The 22,336-nt window shown below is 34.6% G+C and overlaps 1 pseudogene; it reads left to right on the top strand.

The window, feature by feature from the left end:
• Window positions 1-1,081: 1,081 nt before the first annotated feature.
• LOC120165200 lies at window positions 1,082-21,165 on the top strand (annotated as a pseudogene).
• Window positions 21,166-22,336: the final 1,171 nt, after the last annotated feature.

Raw genomic sequence — 22,336 nt, forward strand, 5'->3', positions numbered from 1 at the left:
TTGGAAGATCAGATGAAGATGGTTAAAGGGGACAGTGACTATTATGGAGTTGATGCAATCAGTTAAACCGTTCGCACATCCGGACATGGAAAGATCTCACCAAGTCATTCTTGGAACATTACAAGAACGTAAATGATATGAGACCGGATCATGTTATGCTATAGAGCATGGAAAAGAAACATAAAAAAAGTTTTTGACAGTATGCACGATGATGGAGGGATTTGGTTTTGCAAGTTCATCCACCTTTGGATGAGAATGAAACCAAAAATCTCTTTGTACAAACACTGAAGGCTCCTTACTTAAGGCACCTAGTTGCAATCATATCTGGAAAATTTCTGACTTGGTTATGGCTTGGGAGATTATAGAAATGGCTATAAAATAAGGCAAGATCGAAAGAGGGGAGTCAAACAAGAAACCTCCTATAAAGAAGAGGGATAAAGAGATCAACAACATCAATACCTACAATGCCAACAAAGGTGTTACAATCTCTAAACCAAAATCAATTGCAGTTATACCGTCAGGTACTTCTAGACAAGATTCAAGGGAACCCTGGAATGAAAGAGAAAAAAAACATTTCGATCTTATTCCCATGACTTACAAAGAACTTTATCAGGAACTCTTTGACACTCATATAGTGTTATCATATCTGGTAGAACCTATGAAGGCCGCATACCCAGGTGGTATGATGAAAATACACATTGCTAATATCATGGCGGTGTTCTAGGGCATACTATTGAGAACTACCTCGTATTCAAAAGGATTATACAGAGAATGCACAACAGGAATTGGATCCACTTTAACAACTCATGAGCACCAAATATTGCACAAAATACTTTTATCTAATCATCAAGAGGTTGGGATTAATGTAATCACAAAAGATAAAGGTAGGAAAGTTAAAACCAGTGTTTATGAATTAAACTTTCATTTGGCTTGGGTATGGAGACAAATAGTGAAGGCATAATCTCTTGTACCACATCCTTATGCAATAGAGGATACAGGTAGCAGTTATTGCTACTATCACAATGAAGAGGGACATGAAGTGCAGAAATGTCCAAAATTTAAAGCCTTGATCCAATTGATGATGGACATAAAAGAGCTGAAATGTTATGAAGAGAACAAGTACACTTCGAAAGTAGACATTTGTGCAACTGAAGAAGTATATGATCAAGGATATGGAACGAGGCTCCCTTTGATAATCACCCCTAAGGTGAAGCTGATAGAGAAGGAACCAGCAAAGGTAGTGATTGTAGCACCCGGACTTTTTCCCTATAAAGATGATCGAAAAATGCCTTGGAAACACAATTGCCAAGTGAGCACTATGAAAGAAGGTGCTCATGAAGTGGGGCATGCTGCTGGAAGTGGGAAATATTATTCCTAGCAAGCTCATCCATCTTAGAGACCACTTGAGCCATTCAAGGGAGACGAACCAGCGGTAAATAAACCTATTAAAGAGGAGGAAGCAGTGGAGTTTTTGAAATTCCTAAAACATAGTGAATACATTGTTGTGGAACAACTATACAGTTTGTCATAACGTATTTTAATGTTGGCACTACTACTGAATTCGGAAGCAAATAGAGATGCACTGCTAAAGGTCTTAAATTATACCTTTGTACCACAAGACATACCAGTCAACAAGCTGGACAGACTGGTTAACAACATTCAGCTGACAATCCTATCTCATTTTCTGATGATGAGATCTCATCCGGAGGACGAGGCTGGGCTAAATCATTGCACATTACAACTCACTGCAAGGGACATGCCTTGACAAGTGTGTATCGACAATGGATCTTCCTTGAATGTGATGCCTTTGGTCACTTTGAAAAAACTACCAATAGATACCTCCCATATGCGAGCATCCCAGAGTGTGGTCCAAGCATTTGATGGGACAAAGAGGGAGGTAATCGATGATTGAATTACCTCTAACTATTAGACCTACTACTTACAACATCAAATTCCTGGTGATGGACATTATACCTTCCTAGAACCGCCTTTTAGGGAGGCCATGAATACACCAAGATGGGTGGTTCCATCAATACTTCACCAGAAAGTGAAGTTTGTAATTAATGAAACCCTTATCATCATCAACACTGAGAAATATATAGGGGCAAGTGTGATCACTGATGCCCAATACATTGAGGTGGATAAAGATGCTTTAGAATGTTCATTCTGTTCTTTGGAATTCATAAATTCCATATTTATGGCTAAAGGTGGAAATATTTCAAGACCTAGGTTCTTAGAATGCACCAAGATAAAGCTAAAGCAAACCTGGGAAAGGTGTTGAGATAGGAAAATGATTTGGAAGTATTTTGCAAGAAAGAATTGACTCCATTTTTCCTGTCACAAAGCTAGATTAATTTGGGCTTGGGTTTTAACCCAGACACTAATAGAAAAAGAAGGAAATTTGGAAGTGTCGAGAAAGAAGATTGGCAAGATTTACTGGGGATGAAATTCAGTGGGAACCAATGATATTCCCTCCTCTTCAATATACATTTAGATCTGGTGGCTATGTGTTTAAAATGACCTTACCAGACTTGGAGGTTACTTTGAAAGACTTGAGCATCAATGCCATAACAAGAACAACATTGAAGACGTTGATAGATATGGAATCCGTCCGTTACCGCCGGGGTTTGTGCTTAACAACTGGACAGCTGAAGAACTACCTATGGTTTTCAAATTTCTTTTAGAGTAATACTCAAACTTCCCTATTTTCCTGAACCCGGGGCAATAGGTGATCTTTTGTAAGGGTTAATAAATTATTTTTTAAAAGATGCAATTTCTTTTCCGGTAAACATTTCTTCCTTTCTTCATTTCCTTTCTTTGGTATTTATTTTTTTTTCATTTTGTGTGTGATACCTTCCTCTCACATATACACATTTCTCTTATTCTTTCCCTTTCAGGTCCCCAGATATTAATGATGCAGACAATGATAATTATGTCCCAGAGATGGATTTTGAACAACTCAGTTGCCTTGGGGAAATTGATGAATGTGACAATGAAGAAGAGTGTAACTTACCTTCTGAATTATTAAGAATTGTGGGAAGAGAAGACAAACAAATATTTCCACATGAAGAGGAAATCCAAGTTTTCAATTTGGGCACATAAGAGGAAAAGAAGGAAGTTAAACTTTGCACAACTCTTTCATCTGAAGCAAGGCAAATCTTGATAGACTTACTCTAGGAGTACAAGGACGTGTTTGTTGTCCTATCAAGACATGCCTGGGCTAGATACAGATATGGTAGTCCACAAACTACCCATCAGGCCAAAATGCAAACCCGTACAACAAAAGCTCAGGAGGATGAGGCCTGAAATGCTCCTTAAAATAAAGGAAGAAGTTAAGAAACAGTTTGATGATGGCTTTCTTCAAGTGTCAAGAATCCGGAGTGGGTGGCTAACATATTGCCCGTACCAAAGAAGGATGAAAAATGTGCATGTGTGTCGATTATCGAGACCTTAACAAAGCAAGTCATAAACAAAACATCCCCTTGCCACACGTAGATTCTATGGTGGATAACACATCAGGAAATGCTTTCTTTTCATTCATGGATGGATTCTCAAGATACAACCAGATTAAAATGCATCTAGATGACATGAAAAAACCACATTCGTCATAATGTGGGGAACTTTCTACTACAAGGAAATGCCCTTCGGATTAAAGAATGCTGGGGAAACATACCTAACAGCTATGATAACCTTATTTCATGACATGATGCATAAAGAGATTGAAGTTTATGTCGATGACATGATTGTCAAGGCACAAACTGAAAATGAACATGTCGAGAATATGAGAAAACTCTTCCAAAGGCTGAGAAAGTTCCAGTTGAGACTTAATCCCAACAAGTGTACCTTCGGAGTAATATTTGGAAAGTTGTTAGGCTTCGTGGTTAACAGGAAATACATCGAGATTGATCCAGATAAAGTCAAAGCCATCCTGAATTTACCTCCCCCGGGAACACAAAAAGAAGTTCGAGGTTTTTGGGTATATTGAATTGTATTGTGTGGTTCATATCTCATCTGACTGACAAGTGCGACCTAATTTTCGGCCTTCTTCGAAAGAACAACTCCGAAACATGGGATGAGGATAGCCAGACTACATTCGAGAAAATAAAGAGTATTTATCTCGCACTCATGTCTTAATGTCTCCTATCCCGGGAAAACCTTTATTCCTATATTTGTTCATCTTTGACAATTCAATGGGATGGGTCCTGGGCCAACATGATAAGTCCGGAAGAAAGAGAGAGCCCTTTACTACCTGAGCAAGAAGTTCATTGATTGCAAGGTTATATATTCACCCATTGAAAAAGTTTGATGTGCTTTAGTTTGGGCTACATGAAGGCTCAGACAATACATGATATACCACACCACTTGGTTGATTTCCAAGTTAGATCCACTAAAGTACATGATGGGTGTGCCTGCTCTCTCTGGAAGGTTAGCCTGATGGCAGATATTATTATCTAAATTTGACATCGAATATGTGAGTCAAAAAGCTATAAAGGGAAGTGTTATATCTCACTTCTTGGTATGCAGAACCTTTGAAAACTATGAACCACTAGACTTCGAGTTACCAGATGAAGATTTGATGATTATATCTTTAGAAGAAAGGAGCACTTATGCATGTGACTCCTGGAAAATGCATTTCATTGGTGCATGAAATGCGTTAGGACATGGCATCGGAGCTATCCTGGTCTCACCCAAAGGAAATCATTGTCCGTTCACTAGCATATTAAACTTTGATTGCCCTAACAACATGGTGGAGTACGAAGCTTGTGTTTTAGGGATCTGAACTATTATTAGACAGAACATAAAGACCTTACGGGTATATGGAGATTTCGCCTTAGTAATCTATCAGCTCCGAGGAGAGTGGGAGACAAAAGATGTTAAGTTAGTGGAATATAGAAAATCATTTTCCATTACGTGCCTAGAGAAGAAAATCAAATGGCCAATGCCTTAACTACCTTGGCATCAGCATTCAAGGTGGTGGGGAGTCTAACATGATGCCAATCGACATGCAGTCGTATGAGTACCCGTCATTGTTACCAAATTGAATAGATAAAAGACACTAAGCCTTGGTACCACGACATTCTATAATACATTAAAAACCAAAGCTATCTAGGAGAAGCCACTAAAACTAATAAAAAACATTAAGAATGATGGCGGTTGGATATGTTCTTGATGGGGAAGTCTTATACAAGAAAAACCATGATCAAGTCTTATTAAGATGTGTAGATGCAGAATAAGCAAAGATAATCTTGGAAGAGGTACATGACAAAGTTTGTGGAACTCATGCAATTGGACATATGATGTCAAGACAAATTATGAGATGCGAATACTTCTGGCCCACGTTGGAAGGTAATTGCGTCAATTATGCTAGAAGATGTCATAAATGCCAAATTTATGGGGGATAAAATAAATGTTTTGCCTTACCCTCTTCATGTGATGACGGCAACGTGGCCTTTTTCTATGTGGGGCATGGATGTCATTAGACAAATCCACCTAAAAGCTTCAAATGGTCATCGGTTCATTCTTGTAGCAATTGACTATTTTACCAAATGGGTAGAAGATAAGTCATATGCCAGTGTCACTCAGTCCACTATTTGTAAGTTCCTGAAAAAGGAGATCATATGTCGGTATGGTTTACCCGAAAGAATCATTACCGATAATGAAACAAACTTGAACAACAATATGATGGATGCTACTTATGAACAATTTAACATAAAGCATCACAAATCTACTGCTTATAGATCAAAGATTAATGGAACGGTAGAAGCAGTAAATAAAAATATCAAGAAAATAGTGGAGAAAATGGCTGAGACATACAAGGATTGGCGCGAGAAAATACCTTTTGCTTTGTTAGCTTACCGAACTTCGATTGGGGCAACCCCATTTTCCTTAGCATATGGGATGAAGGCATTATTGCCCATTGAGGTGGAAATCTCATCACTCCGGGTTTTATCAGAAGTTAAACTGGATGATGCATAATGGTTGCAAACTCGATATGATCAATTGAACCTAATAGAAGAAAAGAGGTTGAAGGCCATTCACCATGGCAACTATACCAAAAACAAATGATTCGAGCACATAATAGGAAGGTGCACCCAAGAGTATTATTTAAAGGATATATTGTACTAAAGAGGATTTGGCCAATTCAAAAAGACTTTAGAGGAAAATAGATGCCAAATTAGGAAGGACCATATGTCGTAAAAAAGGCCTTCTCCGGAAGAGCACTAATCTTGACTGAAATGGACAGGCTGGAACTGCCTAATCCCGTTAATTCTGACGTAGTCAAGAAATATTTCGCTTAGGGTGAAAACCTGAAAGGGCACCCTAAGTTGAAGTAAAAAAAATGTTTAGAGTGAAAACACGAAGGGGCGCCCTAAATTGAAAAATAAAAAAGGAGAAAAACAAGAACAAAAATAGAGTGGGTCCAAGATGAAAACCCGCAAAGGAAGTCTTGAAACCAAGGATGGATCCAAGTTGAAAACCTGAAAGGCGGCTTGGATAATGATCCAAGATTCGCGCATGGAAAAGGGCTCCGATCAAGGCAGTAAACATCAAGGCATCCAAGTCTTCTGTAGAGTTAACAATTCGGAGGAGCATTGCACTCTCTCGAACATTGTCACATCTTCGAAGTCCTCTTAACAAAAGTTGTACTCAACAGTCATCTAACGGTGTGTCAGTTCAAAGGCGTCCGCATTGTCGAGATCTAGGGCATCTACTTGTATTTCTTTTTTACTTTACAGAATGTTTTCCATGTACACTTTGTTCTTTTTCCTCATAAATAAGTATGGTCATTTCTTTAAAAAATCAATTCCTATCAAGCATATTAGATTGAATCTAAATAGGAATGATTTATTCACTTTTGAAAAGATAATTGTGTATTACTGTACAATTTTTTTTCGAAAACTAAAGGTGTTCGAAAATCGATAAGGGTTTTTTGCACCATACTCGAGATAATGGGTTCTAGTTCATTGAAAGGAATTGTTTAAGTCAAGACTAGAAGTAAACCTTCTTTTTGCAAGTTCACAGAATGTATATCGAATCAAAACCTATAGAAGAATCCAAGATCAAGAATCATAAATTAAAGATTCCAAAATCAAGAGTTATCTGAAATGACCGTAAGAGATTGAGATTTCTCTCTAAACCTTAAAATAACATATGTTGCATATGCATTTTAGGCATACATAAGAGCATTGCATCCATAGCATCGCATATATGCATAATTTTGCATATTTTTGTCAGATTCAATTTTAAGGATACTGAACTCAAAGGAAGCTCAAGATTAAAAATAATTCATCCTATCCAAGTTAGATTTCAAATTGACAATGAAGGATATATGGCTCAAGGTAAATTTATTTACTCATGACTCAACTTCACGACGGAGTCACCCACGATTTCAACTTCACGACGAATGATATCATGCCTATTAAATCGACTTAACTTCACAACGAAAGAGTCATATGCAACAACAAGGAACTATTTCCCAGCCTAATTTACAACATAGCTTAAGTTGAGAAAAGTTTATCTGTCAATGAAAACTTTCAAGTTCGATTCCATTCAGCTTGAGAGCGTATCAACCGCATGGTAGCAATGAGGAACTATTTTTTTGGTTGAATTTTAAACTGAGGTCTTTAAGCCAATAAGAAGACTAAGGTTGACTACGATTTGGCAACAAGAAGCCACTTTCCAGTTCAGATTTCAACCACGATTTCAACTTCAAAACGAAGGATATCGTGTTCAAAGACATCTCAAGATTGACTCAACTTATGATAAGGAATCACCCACAATACGGCTCAACAACAGGGAGCCATCCTCTATTTTTTGAATCTCAACTTCGTAGCAGATGATGTTGATAAAAGATTCGACGGCAACATTGAGTTGCATTTTAAACTCAGAAATAGACAACCTTCAAAGGAACATGCTTTTTTTCAAGTTCATATGCACCGAACGAAAATTTATGTCTTTTTGTCTTTGCCCTATTTTCATTGCATGATAATGAGCAAAGAGGGGTAGCTGTAGTCACTCACTTTCATCCGGGGTTTATTTAGTATATATATATATATATATATATAGTTTTTGAAAATAGTTTTTGGAAACATATAATATATAGTTTTGAAAACGTATATAATATAGTTTTAAAAACATATTTTGAAAACATATATATATATATATATATATATATATATATATATATAAAAAAATTTTTGAAAACATATCATATAGTTATATACTTACATATTATATATATTATACATTATTATATTATATTTATTATATTTTTTATTATATTTTTTATATTATAGTTATTATTATTTATTTATTTTTTCAGGTCCAAAGAGTCCATCCATTCTAGCAAAGGGACCCAACCGAGCCATACTAGCCTATCCCAGCAAAGTAAGCCCGGTTAAGGGGCCTTACCCAGCCCAAAAAATCAAGCTAGGGTTTTGTATTAAGGAAGGGGGCCGCCCAAAAGAATCGAGAGTCGGCTGGAATTTTTGGCCTCTGAAACTTCAAAAACTGTAAAATCATAGCAAAATCAGAACAACAACGACGTACCGAAAGATCGGCCACATCCAACATCCCAATTAAAGCGGGATCACAACAAACGACTCACTATCGGAGGACTATAAAAGGGCACCTGTGGAGCAACACAAGGACAACAAGAAAAAAAGGCAACACCAGAGCAAATACGAAGCAAATAAAATACCAATCCCAAGAGCAAGCATATAGCAAAAAAAAAGAACAAAACCGTCCCGAAATGGCCAACAAATCATAAAAACCCAAACTTTAAGCATCGATTTTAACAAGCAGCGAAAAGCATGGTCGAAGGGAGTCAAAGGTTTCCAGAAAAAGTGAAGATTCACCGTCGAACCAAGGTAAAAAAAACCAAACGTTTTTTTAGATCAATGCCATTTGGGATTTATTTTAGGGATTTAGGGCTCGGGCTTAACTTTAGGATGACGAGGGGATCTTTTTGGTTAGTTTTAGGTTTTCTGGCCACCGTGGGACGATGGTCGGCGGGACAAAGCGGCAGTGGTTTCGACCACCGGGGGTGGCCAGTCATTGGCCGGTTAGGAGGTTTGAAGAGGAGAGGGGGAGAGTTTGATAATTTTTTTTAGTTTTGGTTTTAAAATGTTTTTTTTTTTTGGTTTTTGGGTATTTATAACCGAGGGATTTATGTGCAATTAGTAAATTTCTAAATTATTTTCATAATCCATCAAGGTTTGAAGTGTAATTCATTTTGGTCACCTATTGCAAATTGGCATTGAAATTTTGAATTGTTTCAATTTAGTCCCTATTTACTTTTTATATATTTTTGCAATTCAACCCCTAATTTTTATTTTGATCGTGCATCTCATTTTTTAATATTAATTTGATCCATAGATTTCAATTTGTTCTAATTCGGTCCCTTAAATGTTTTTCCTCTTTTTATATTTTTTCTTTTCTTTTATTATTCTTTTTACTTATTTTTTAAAAGAAAATCCACACCATTTTCTTTATTTTTTATTTTTCTCTTGTAACATGTTTTATAATTTATTTTTATTTTCTTTTAAAATTAAATATTTTTATTCATTTTATTTTATTTGTCTCTTCTAATATTTTTCTATTTAACTTTTTATTTTATTAATTTAACATTTTCCCTTTGATTTTTTTAATATCTATTTTATTCTATTATCTTGTCAAACCCCAATTTTGGGGATAAAATTTAAGAAATTATAAAGTGGTGGATTTAATTGGAATTTTGGAAGAAATTGAGGATTAAATTGTAATATTTCAAAGTTGGCAGACCATTTTATAAAGTGCAGGAAATTCAATGGCTAAACTCATGGTTTACCCATTTTTTATTGGATGAATTATAACCCCTCCCCCATGTGTTTTCTACAAATTTTCCCAGTTTTCATCCCCCTTCAACCCTCCTTTCAACTCCGATCTACTCACCGTCCGGCGTCCGTTTTACGAACTAAAACCACCATCGTGTTCGTTGTCGACCGATGAACAAAACCCCGCAAACCTCTTATCCTGAATCATCATCATTTGTCATTAATTTCAATCGGAATTATCATCAGTTTTAACTCAATTTTCGTTTGTTTTCAGTCGATCCAACCATTCGTTTTCGACACCTCCTGCACCATCATGTTCCTTGCATCGTTTTGAGTCCACTGGTGTTTTCTATTTCTCCGTCGTCACCAGCGCGTGGAGGGGTGAGAAAGTAAAAGTTTTTGATGTTTCTGAATCGAGGTCTCTACCGTTCAAAATTGTGAACCGGGCTTGGTAAGTGTCTCAAAATGCCATAAAATAATTTTTAGAAATTCTTCTGGTATTTAAAGGGGCTCCGAGGACGTCGCACGCGCCCCACGCGCCGCCATTGTTCTGCACCGGTTAACAGGAAAAAAAAGAATTCGGGTGCTAGTTTTGTAAATATTTTTAAAATGGGTGCTAATATGTAATTAATTTATGTTAGGGTGATATTTGTGTAAAATCGTTGACCGTTGTTGACCAGAACCTTGACCGGCGTTGACCAGCCATTGAACGACCGTTGACCTTTTTCGGGTATACCTATCTTGAAGTTTTTCGACGACCTAAATCCGTTTTTGGGCTCCGTTTTACCAAATTCGAACTCGGCAAGCTGTTTTCACTTATTTATCACCTGATTCGATCTGTATTTCGGAATTAAGCTCCATTTTTGATGTAATTTCTGTTAATATGTATCTGAGAAATTATTGGGAGATGAATTAAAGATGAGGACATTCAAATGGAAATTTAATGGTCGATTAGTATGGCACAAAAATCGAGATAATACTTTACTACCTCTTTATACTTTATGGAACATGTGAATTTTGGTAAATGCATGAATAAGATAATGTTGGTCTCATTTGGGTAATTAATTAATTTCTACACTCGATCCGAATATGATAAATATTCGGTAACTGATTATGGTTCAGATGACTTTTATAAGAAATTAAGGGATTGTTAGAATTAAAATTACAAGTTATGTGTTTAGTGATAAAGGAATCAGCTTGGATTTGTAACATACAATTTATTCAATCAAAGGTACTTGGATGGCAAAATTATGAGAATACTCTGGTATGGTAAAATTATGAAAATACCCTTATGTTGTAAGTGACAAGAATTGTCCCTGGAAGTTGGTTAATAACTCTGAAAAGACATATTGATCCGATAAAATTACAGATGTGCATAAGAAATGCTAGTTTTGCTTAGAAAATTTGAAAAATTGGTTTTTAACCCCAAGAGGGTTTGTACAAGATGCTAGAAGTCTGTTAAGGGAATCATTTAAATATCAGAGAATGTTTGGGGAAGCAATTAACCATAGGATCTCCTAATTATATTATTTTCGTTAAGAGTTAATACTGAAGTTATCTGATTAAGAAATTATAAAAATGCCTTTGATAGGTAAAAATAGTTCGAGTTGAGCTTAAATGAGAAAGTACTTTGAGGATTCGTACTTAACTCGATAAATTACGGATTTAATTGTTAAGATCCTATCTTTGTACAGAAAATTCCTGATAACATGTTGGTAACTTCTGATAAGACAATTGACCTAAAAATCTCCGAGTTAAGAATAAATTATCGAGGGTGCTCTTTTGTCAGAATTATTCGGAAGGTTTGGAAAAGATGATATGTTTGAATTAAAAAATAAGATTATATGGAAGGAAAGGACTGAAATACACCATATCTATAAAATGACCAAAATACCCCTGTAATAAAAATGACCCAAGAATATCAACAAGCTCAGGAATGATTGGATATCCTTGAGCTCTATAAAGAAAAGAATAAGTAAATGTTTTGGATTAATTAAGAAATCTAAATAAACATGAATATTGTATTGCTCTTAAAAGTTATGGAATGCATCTTAAGTGGTCAATCAACACTAGTGCTATATCATTACCTGAATGATATAAGTACCACTTAAATGTTTGTTCGTCTCATCAAGTTAGGATCGATGATCATTTTTGGAAGTATTCAGCCTAGTTCAACTCTAGATCACTTTCGGTACTAAGAAGTGGATATTCGTTAGACGAATCAGCCACGAATACCAAATTGAACTGAATAGAAGTACAATATGAATTTGAAATTCAGAAACGTCTGAATTACTCTAGAAAACTCTGAAGTAACCGGGATAGACTTGACTACTAAGTGAAATAAGTAACCTCAATTACTAAGGATTAAATAAGTGAATTGGATGAGTCTGGAAACGTTAATGAACATACATGATGTAATGTTCTTATGGGTCATGAACTACAAATCAAGCACGTCAGCATTTCATGATATCGTGGAAGCGTGGAAACGAAATTAAGAGCATTGGAATATCTGTTAGTTTCCTTAAGATGTATTCAGCGATGATTCCGAAGATGATCTATGGATAAGAATTTTTGGTATTAAAAAGTAAATAAACTGGAAGGACAATGAATTTACCAATAGACAAGCATTAATTTTGGGAGATATTCATCTGGAGTTGTTTGATAATGAAATCAATTGATATAGACTGTAAATGTCCTGAACCTTCATTTCTTCCTTATCAGCTCAAGTCATATTATGAATAACTGATAATTTCGTCAGTTATTGAACTCTTCTTATAGAGATTATAAATTCTGACATTCTATCGGTATACTGAAGATCTGTGTTTCTTTTCCTGTTAAGATTACCCAGTACCTCCGAATAATATCTGTAAACTCTGGTATGTTCCCTAATCACATGAATATTTTATGATTTCTTATTTGAATTCTGTTATGATACCTGACTTGGATTCTGATATGATGCTGATATGGATTTTGATCTGATACATGACCTGGATTCTGATCTGATACTGACCTGAATTATATTTTGATTTTTGATATATATGTTTATGGACGGAACATGTTTTATCGGGGTATTGTTGGAGGAAGAATACTTGCAGGTTTCTCGGCTTTGTGCTCAGGGTGTTACTGTTCGTGACGGGGTTGTATGGTTCTTGGGAACCTATACATTTTGTTCGTGACGGATAGGGGAATTACTATGGTTTTTGAATTTTAAAAATATGTTTTAAAAAGATATGTATATTTTCACTGGTTTTGTGGGAACACACTAGATAACCTATTCTGATCTCCTGAACCTAGACATCCGAAATATTTCCTTGAACAAAACGCTTACTATCTGTTACTACCTGAAATATCTGTAGGATCTCTGCTCAGCATAAAGATCTGTAAATGTCTGAACCGATAAGGAAATATATGTTTTTTGTATCTGCACGTTCTTCAACATCATCTGGTAATTCTGTATTACTGAGCTTTCCGAAGCTCCACTCTATTACTCACCATTGCAGGTTAAAATAATTGTACCAATGCAGTTATTGACATCAATAAGGGAGTTCTTCCGACGTTACTTGCAGAGTATAGTACATGTGATTAGGGGCATGTAATTGTATTTTGTTTTATATACGAATCTGAAAATATGTTTTATTTTTTAATACTGATAAATAATTTTATAAGCTTACATGTTCTGATAAAAAAGTTTTAAATTTTTCAAGGTTTTTATAGTGGGTCGCTCCCGTGGCCCTAATGTGACACTCCAGATCAGATCAGGTTACCCGCATCGGTCTGAGGGGGTTACACATCTAATGTTTTTGACCTTTTTAGGGGCAATTTTAATCGATAAAAGGTAAGTAATTCAGATTGAAGTTTAAATTTTAATCTAACTTTTAGTTTTTGCAATTAAGACAACCGAGAAATTAAATTGGTACTGAAAGGGTAGTACAAGGGTGCTAATCCTTCCTTGATTGTAATCGACTCCCGAATCTGATACATTTTTGGTAAAACGTAGATCAAGTAAAATGATAAATTAAGGTATCCGATCAACCTAATTTTAAATGATTGGTGTCGGCTTTAACATGTTTTATTTAAGTCGAAGCCCAATTCTGGACCCACCCGAAGGACAGTTACAACAGCACCGAAGTGCCACATAAAAATGTCCCGAATGACCACGTAGAAATGTCCCGAAGGACCGCGTAGAAATGTCCCAAAGGACCACGTAGAATTGTCCTGAAGGACCGCGTAGAACCCTCGACTCTTGGCATGCCAATTATACCTTTAGCTTTCATATCACATACTTTTGGGCTTTATCACTTATACCATTTCACATAGCTTGTATCACATAGACAGATAAGCACATAGATCATGTAACACGTAGGATGAAATGTTATACATAGATCATATAGAACAATACAAGTTATACATAGTAGTATGCACTCACCTTAGCCTCACTTAGTCAATCAAAACTCTTATCTCTCTCTTGGTCAATCTTATATCATTGATTTGTCCAGAATTTGCTTTCGTTCAATATCTTCACACATATACTATCGATATGAATATCAGAATTCGAAACACATATGAATCAATCATATATAACTTAAGATAAAAGAAACACTTAATTCCCAAATTTATTTTAAATAGTATCAGTACCCCAGGTCCAGTACCGATACTTCCTCACTATGATATTGATATAATACTTTAGTTTCAATACCCATTCTACATTCTGGAATTTCTAAAAATGGTACTGATACTTATCCATTAGTATCGATACCTTTATTATCAATGCTACTACTTTGGTATCGATATTCTTCTTCTTATTCATACAATTTCATTTTATGGTATTAATATTGTTCTTCTAGTATCGATACCCGTTAACCACAACTTACTCATTTCAACTAAAAAATTTACTAAAACTTAGCTAAATTTCACCCTTTACTCTCCTTTTAGGCCTTTAAACTCAACTACACATATTAATATCAACTTACATCACTTTAATACACCTAAACAACCAAACACCATCAAAACATTTGAAACTAAAAATCATACCAATCATCCATCTTTGTTCTTAATCCTTTTTAACACCTTAAACCTCTTTACTAAATAATTTATTATCAATTCACTTAAAAACCCTCTTTACTAAATCACTTATAACTTATCTCTCTTATAGTTTCTACTTCTCTTTAAGCTTCCTCAAGCTTTCCTAACACCCCAAAAATCAAAACCAACCAAACTGTACAATAAATAACTAAGTTAAGGATTTCTTACCATAGCTCAGAGACTCACAGTGGAGAGAATGAAGAAATATGAAGAAAATTCTTGATATTTTTGCTTCTTCTCCACGTGAATATATAATACCCAACAATGAATTCTTAATTCATTTCCTTGACTAAAGACCATAAAACGCTTCCATCTTTCAATATTTTCTAATCAATCCTACACAAATAAATTTTGATTAAATCCCTGAACTTTTCAATTTATCTACTTTAATCACAAGATTTTAAAATCTTACACTTTGGTCACTAGCTCGGTATTTGGGATGTTACAAATCTCCCCCTTAAGAAAATTCATCCTCGAATTTTTACTGCACAAAGATATATGGAAATTTTCTATGCATATCCTCCTCACTTTCCCATGTTGCTTCTTCTACTTTATGATTCCACCATAAAACTTTGACCAATGGAATTATCTTATTCCTTAATTGTTTAACTTCTTATGCCAAAAAATACACTGGTTCTTCTTCATAGGTCAAGTCAGGTTGAACTTCTATCTCTTCCGGCGCAATGATATGAGAAGGATCAGATTGACATCATCGAATCATGGATTGCAAAGCTAACTGATATGCCACTGATCCCACTCTCTTAACAATCTCATATGACCCAATAAACTGGGGCTAAGTTTTCCTTTTTGGCCAAAATGTAACACCTTATTCCAATGAGATACTTTTATAAATACTTTGTCTCCAACTTCGAACTCAATCTCTTTTCTCTTTAGATCGATATATGACTTCTTTCTATCGGATGCCACCTTGATATTATGTTGAATCATTTGAACTTTCTCTTATACTTCCTTGATCAAGTCAAATATAATTTTCCCTCAACAAGCAGCGAAACAAATCCCTCTTTTTTCTAGATTTGATCTTCCCTGAAGAACAGTGGAACAAGTCTGCCTCGATTCAATCTTCCCTGAAGAACAATGGAATGAATGAACATTTCCAGACTTGATTTTACCTCAAAAAGCAGCGGAACATACCCCTCTTTTTTCCAAATTTGATCTTTCCTGAGTAACAGTGAAATAAATCTACCTCGATTCAATCTTCCCTGAAGAATAGTGAAATGAGTCAATGTTTCTCGATCTAATATACCCTAAATAAACAATGGAGCAGATCCCTCGTCAGATTTCAGAACATGTAGTCGACCGGAGGAAAACTCATTGTCTTTTCCTCTTTGTCCTATTCTTTTTAACACAAGAATGGGAAAAGAGGGGCAGTTGCCAACACTCCTTTTCACCTGGGGTTTTTTTCTATTTTATTAATATTAATTATATAAAAATTATTATATCTACTATTATTTTCTTTATATTTCTATTTCTATTTTTTATTTATATTTTTTTTTATTTATAATATATTTTCAGGCTTTACAACCCCAAAGTGGGCCCAAAAAAACTCAGGAGGCCCAACAAAGCAAATTGGGCCATAATTACAGTCTGAACTGAATCAAAGCTTCAGGTCCAAACCTTAGCCCACATCATTTAAGGTTTTTAAACACGAGCTTTGCAACCCTAACTTGTTACCACCACCGACGATAAGCAATCATGTCGTGCCATTGCCACTATTTTGACCGCCCAACCAATGACTTCCAACGTCATCAGTTTCCTACAACAAGTAACCATACCAACACACAATGACAGAGAAAACAAGAAAAACAAGTAACAAAACAACCAAAAAAAAGGAAAATGATTTCCTTACCTGTCAAACCCGTGATGGCCTTTGAAAATCCGACCGAACACGTAAAGGAAAGCCAAGTTTCGAACCACATGCAAATAGACCATAAAGAGGAGAGAGAAAAATCAGAAAATGGGGGTCTGAAAATGAGCATTCATGTTTCGAAAAGAAAAGAAAAGAAAAATAAAGAAAAAAATAGAATCGAAAAGAAAAGAAAAAGGGAAAAAGAAAAAGGAAAAATAGTGGGGGTTCGGGATTTGTAAAAAAGGAAAAGGAGAAAAACGAAAGAAAATGAGAGGAAAAGGGATTACCGGAGAAAGGTAAAGGTTCGTCAGAGTGAGAAAGTTGGACTTTAACCCGATATATGTGTCTATCTAGCCCTTTTCAAGGTATTTGGACCCTGGATTTGTGTAGAGGGAGTCGGGATGGTTCGTTTGGGGTATTTTTCTCTCGCCAACAGTGTTGGCGGGTGACGACCGATGCGACAGAAGGTCACCGAGATCTGGGAATTTGGGAGAGATGAAAGGATTTTCTCTCATCCTCTCTCTCTCATTTCGGCATGTGGGTAAGCATGAGATTATCCTAGCCAAAAAGGTTTATAAAGATATATATAGGATTCGTGAAACTATGTCGTTTTGGGACTAGGGTTTACTAGAATTTGGTGTATGGTTTATTTGCGCGAGGAGGGCTCTAGAGTTTGTATCGTTTGATTTTAGTCATTGGAATTTTGGGTTGTAATACTCCAAGGTTTAAAGACTTCTTATTGTTTTGAATTTTGTCTTTATACTTTACGCGCCTTACATTTTAGTCACTATTTGTGCATGAATATCTTTAGGTAGAATTATTTTGTGTCCTTTCAAGTTTCTAATTTATTTTATTTTAGTATTGAACATTTTTTACAGTTTATTTTCATTTTAGTACTAATATTGTTTGGTATTTTCAGCTGTTGCCTTTATTTTTGTTGACGTTGTAGTTTAGTCTTTCAAATTTCTGTTTTTATGATTTAATCTTTATTTACCAAGCATGATTAATTTATTTAAATTGTATCTTAGTATTTCATGTTCGTAGGCTTGCATTTTAGTCTCTGCCTAGATTTTGTTTAGTTTATTTGCATGTTTAGACCCTATTATCTTAAATTGGTTTATTTTAGACCACTTTTAAAGATTATATTTATTTGTTATGTTTTTTATATACGAATATTGGAATTTTTAAAATTAATACCTTCATTTTATCAACTATTAAGACTATATATATATATATATATATATATATATATATATATATATATATATATATATATATATATATATATATATATAGTTTTTGTTTATGTCCCAAAATATACATATACATATGAGATATTTGTGTGATTTATTGCATAAGTTTAGGTTGTTAGTTTTAAATAATTTGTATAACAACCTCATAAGTATCTCTTGACTCGAATCGAAATAAATTGACTAAGGGTAATATTCGTTCATTTTAATATTGTTGTAAAGTGATTGTCTTAAAGTATAAGAAAGTTACTTTCGATAATTTTTAAAACGAAAGTACCCCATTTAGTGACGCAAATTAAATCGAATCCATTTTAAAATTTGAGAATTGGGAAAATCATGTTCTTTTAATTAAATTCACCGAGAAGAGACTGTTAGATCAAATCTAAGGTCTTGTCTCGAGGTATTTAAATAATTGAACATCCTTATTCTCATTAGATATTGGTAAAATAAATAATTAATTATACTTACTTGATATATGCTTTTAATTCGCTTTATTTTGCATGTGTTTTCCCGATAGGTTTTCAAAATAATATCATTCGATTAATATTGAGAATAGTAATATCTTTTTATTTCGTTTGGAGTAATAAATGATTGCTTTAAGGCATGAGAGGTCATTTATTCTCGATTGAAAATAATTTGATATTGTTGTTTTCTCTCGAATTAATATCAATTTTTAAGATGGAATAGTGATATCTCTTAATTTCGATTGGAGTAATAAATGACTGGTTTAAGGTATGAGATGTCATTTATTCTCGATTGGAAATCATTAGATATTCTCGATTTCACTCGAATTGATATTAAATTTTAAGACGGAATAATGATATATCTTCATTTCGATTGGAGTAATAAATGATTGCTTTAAGGTATGAGAGATCATTTATTCTCGATTAGAAATAATTAGATATTATCGTTCTCTCATAAAATTATTTTGGGTGTTGTTATTTTGAATTAATAGTAAACATTATAAATGAATTTTAATATTTCTTTATTTTGATTGGAGTAAGAACCGATTGCTTTAAGGTATAAGAGATCACTTCTTCTCGATAGGAAATAATTAAATATTTTCAAGTTTCATCCAAAAATTCAAAGAATATTATTTTTAGGAGATCTTAAATTAAATTAGACTCGAACTCGTAAATTTCATTGCAAAGACAACTAATTAATCGACTAGGTACCGATTTAGGGCACTGTGAGGGTGCTAATCATTCCCCACACATAACTGACTCCCGAACTCTAATTTTGGTAACACAGACCGCAAGTTTTTTTAACTAAAATTAATATTTTATTAAAATGAAAAATATGTTTTTGGGTGCCCAATCATACCATAATCAAATATTAGTGGCGACTCCTCGAACCACATTTTTCATTAATCGGTCATCAAAAATTAATTTGAAACGAGACCCCCATTTTTTCCCATTCAAAAAAATCATTTTGACAGGTATTCTTATTAATAATGAATTTTCCAGCCCGAATATAAACTCTACCACCAACAACAACGTTGTGGTCAATGTATTTAATAATCTTGACAAGCCATTCCTTATAACATGGTACGTAACTACGATTCATGAACTAAGGGTAGTTTTCTTTTTTATCAATTGATTACTATAATTATTTGTTGAGATAATTATTTTCGACCATGAAATGTGTTGCAGGGATGGTATCCAACATAAGAAGAACTCTTGGCAAGGTGGTATCTTGGGAACTACTTGTCCCATCCCCCTGGGACGAATTACACTTATCACTTCCAGGTAAAGGATCAGATTGGCAGCTACATGTACTATCTTGTCACCTGTATGCATAAGGTTGGTGGTTTTGGTGGCATTCGCATTAAAAACCATCCCTAAATTCATGTGCCATACGACCCACCTGCCGATGACTATACCATAATGATTGAAGTTTGGTTTAAGAAAGGACACACCAATCTCAAGAAAATTCTTGACAACGGCCGCAACCTTGGCAGAGCAGACAGTGTCCACATTAATGGGAAAGTCGCCAAAGATGATGGTAAAGTCGAACCTCTCTTCATCATGGGAGCTGGAAAAACCTACAGATATAGGGTTTGCAATGCTGGTTTAAAGACATCTCTCAACTTCAGGTTCCAAGGCCACAACATGAAGCTGGTTGAGATGGAAGGTTCTCACATAGTTCAGAATGACTATGAGTCGCTTGATGTGCATGTGGGACTGTTCTACACTGTGCTGGTTACAGCCGACAAGGAACCAAGGGTACTATGTTGTTGCCTCTACTCGTTTTATGAAATGAGAGTCTACAACAATGGGCATAATCCGGTACATGAATGATAAGTGTGGGCCCATATGAGAATCCAAAGCCACCAGTTGGATGGGCTTGGTCACTCAATCAATTTCGTATGTTCCAATGGAACCTTACTGCAAGTGCTGCAATGCCTAACCCTCAGGGATCCTACAAATATGGTAGCATTAACATTACCCGTACCATCACGCTGGCTAACACCGATAAGAAGGTAGATGGAAAGCTTCGATATGCAATTAATGGAGTGTCCTTTATGGAGCCAGCCACTCCTTTGAAACTTGCGGAATACTACGGAGTTGTAGTTTTCAAGTATAATAATATTCCAGATGAGCCACCAGCTGAGATCTCAAAAGTAGACCTAGAACCTATTGTCCTCAACATGACACTTAAAAGCTTTGTGGAATTATATTCCAGAATCAAGAAACGGCCATTCAATCTTGGCACGTAGATGGCTATGCATTATTCATTGTGGCGTAAGTACTGTTGGATTGGAACCACTAATTAATCTAACTAAGACTGTTGCTTTTAACATAATCATTTTAAATGAACAATGACTTGTTTTATATTGATTGTATGGAGCATAGAGATAGGGAAATGGAGTCCAGAAAAGAGGATGAACTATAATCTTTTAGATGCGGTGAGCAGGCACACCATTCAGGTATTCCCACATTCATGGGCTGATGTCCTTATATCTCTCGACAACTGTGGAATGTGGAACATAAGGTCCGAAATATGAGACATGCATTACCTTGGACAACAGCTTTACATTAGTCTTCTTTCCCCTAATCGTTCTGTGAGGGACGATTACAACTTGCCCGACGATGTAATAACTTGCGGCGGCGTGGAAGGCATGCCAAGGCCTCCGCCATTTAGTAGTTAAATAAAGCTGATCTATGTGTGCTTAATTCCGGTTTAAATATATATTAGAGGGAGTGAGAGAGTATGAGGAAGTTGAGTTTCAAACGGAGTTTGTAATTCCTAATGATGTGGTTTATAAGAACTTTATGGTCAAATAATAGCATATATTAAAAAGTATGATTTGAAATAAATATGTGAATCGAAGGAAAATAAAATTTTCGCTTCATTATATTATTAAATTTTACATAAAAATTCTTTAATTTATTACGATAGATTATGTCTTATTAAATTATAATATTGAAATAAAATTTATATTTATATTAAATTAAGTCTAATTATTATTGTTACACAAAATAAAACGGTACAAAATAAAAGTATGGATACCAGTATTACAAACTTATATTAGTAATTTTCTAAGAATACAAATATCCACTAAAAATAAGAATTGTACTCTAATAGGAATTGTTGAATATCCTTTCACTGATGCTTCTTGTATACAACTATAAATCTATTAGTATATTAACGAAAATATAATTCAAATGTTGAATTTTATAAGTTCAATAATAGATATCTATTTTATCATATTATACAAATAATAAATATAAGCTTAAACATATGCATCGATCAATAGTACACATCTATTTTATTACATTATACAAATTATAAATATAAGCATAAACATGTAATCAAACATAAAACACTGAGCCATAACACAAACATTTCAATGTATAATTATTATTGTTATTCACTAGTGTTCATCACAATTTTTAATCTTGAGTTTAGTGTCCTTTTAATGGGTTGCTCTTTTGTAAAAATTGTACAAACAAATTTGTCAGAATTATACATGTGTTTATAGGATGTAGGATATATTCGTATAATTCTTACTTCACATATAACCATTAATAAGTTAACCTTAAGTGTTAGTATTGTTTTCTCGAGCATCCTAGTGGACTGTGAATGATATCATAACATTAAATGTGTGATACGTATCCATAAGATACAATTTACCCTTAAAAAAATCTTAAATCCTTAAATTCCCTTAAATTGTCAGATATCAGACGGGATTTATTATATATTACAATCATTTTATTTTGGGTGACTTCATGTACGACGATGGGATAATTGATAGGTAATACCAACAACAGAAACATGATCAATGATGATTGATTTGACGGTGACACATTAGATTTAGA

Source organism: Hibiscus syriacus, unplaced genomic scaffold (assembly GCF_006381635.1).
Source record: "Hibiscus syriacus cultivar Baekdansim isolate YM2019G1 unplaced genomic scaffold, ASM638163v2 tig00111582_pilon, whole genome shotgun sequence".
In the NCBI taxonomy this organism is placed as follows: Eukaryota; Viridiplantae; Streptophyta; class Magnoliopsida; order Malvales; family Malvaceae; genus Hibiscus; species Hibiscus syriacus.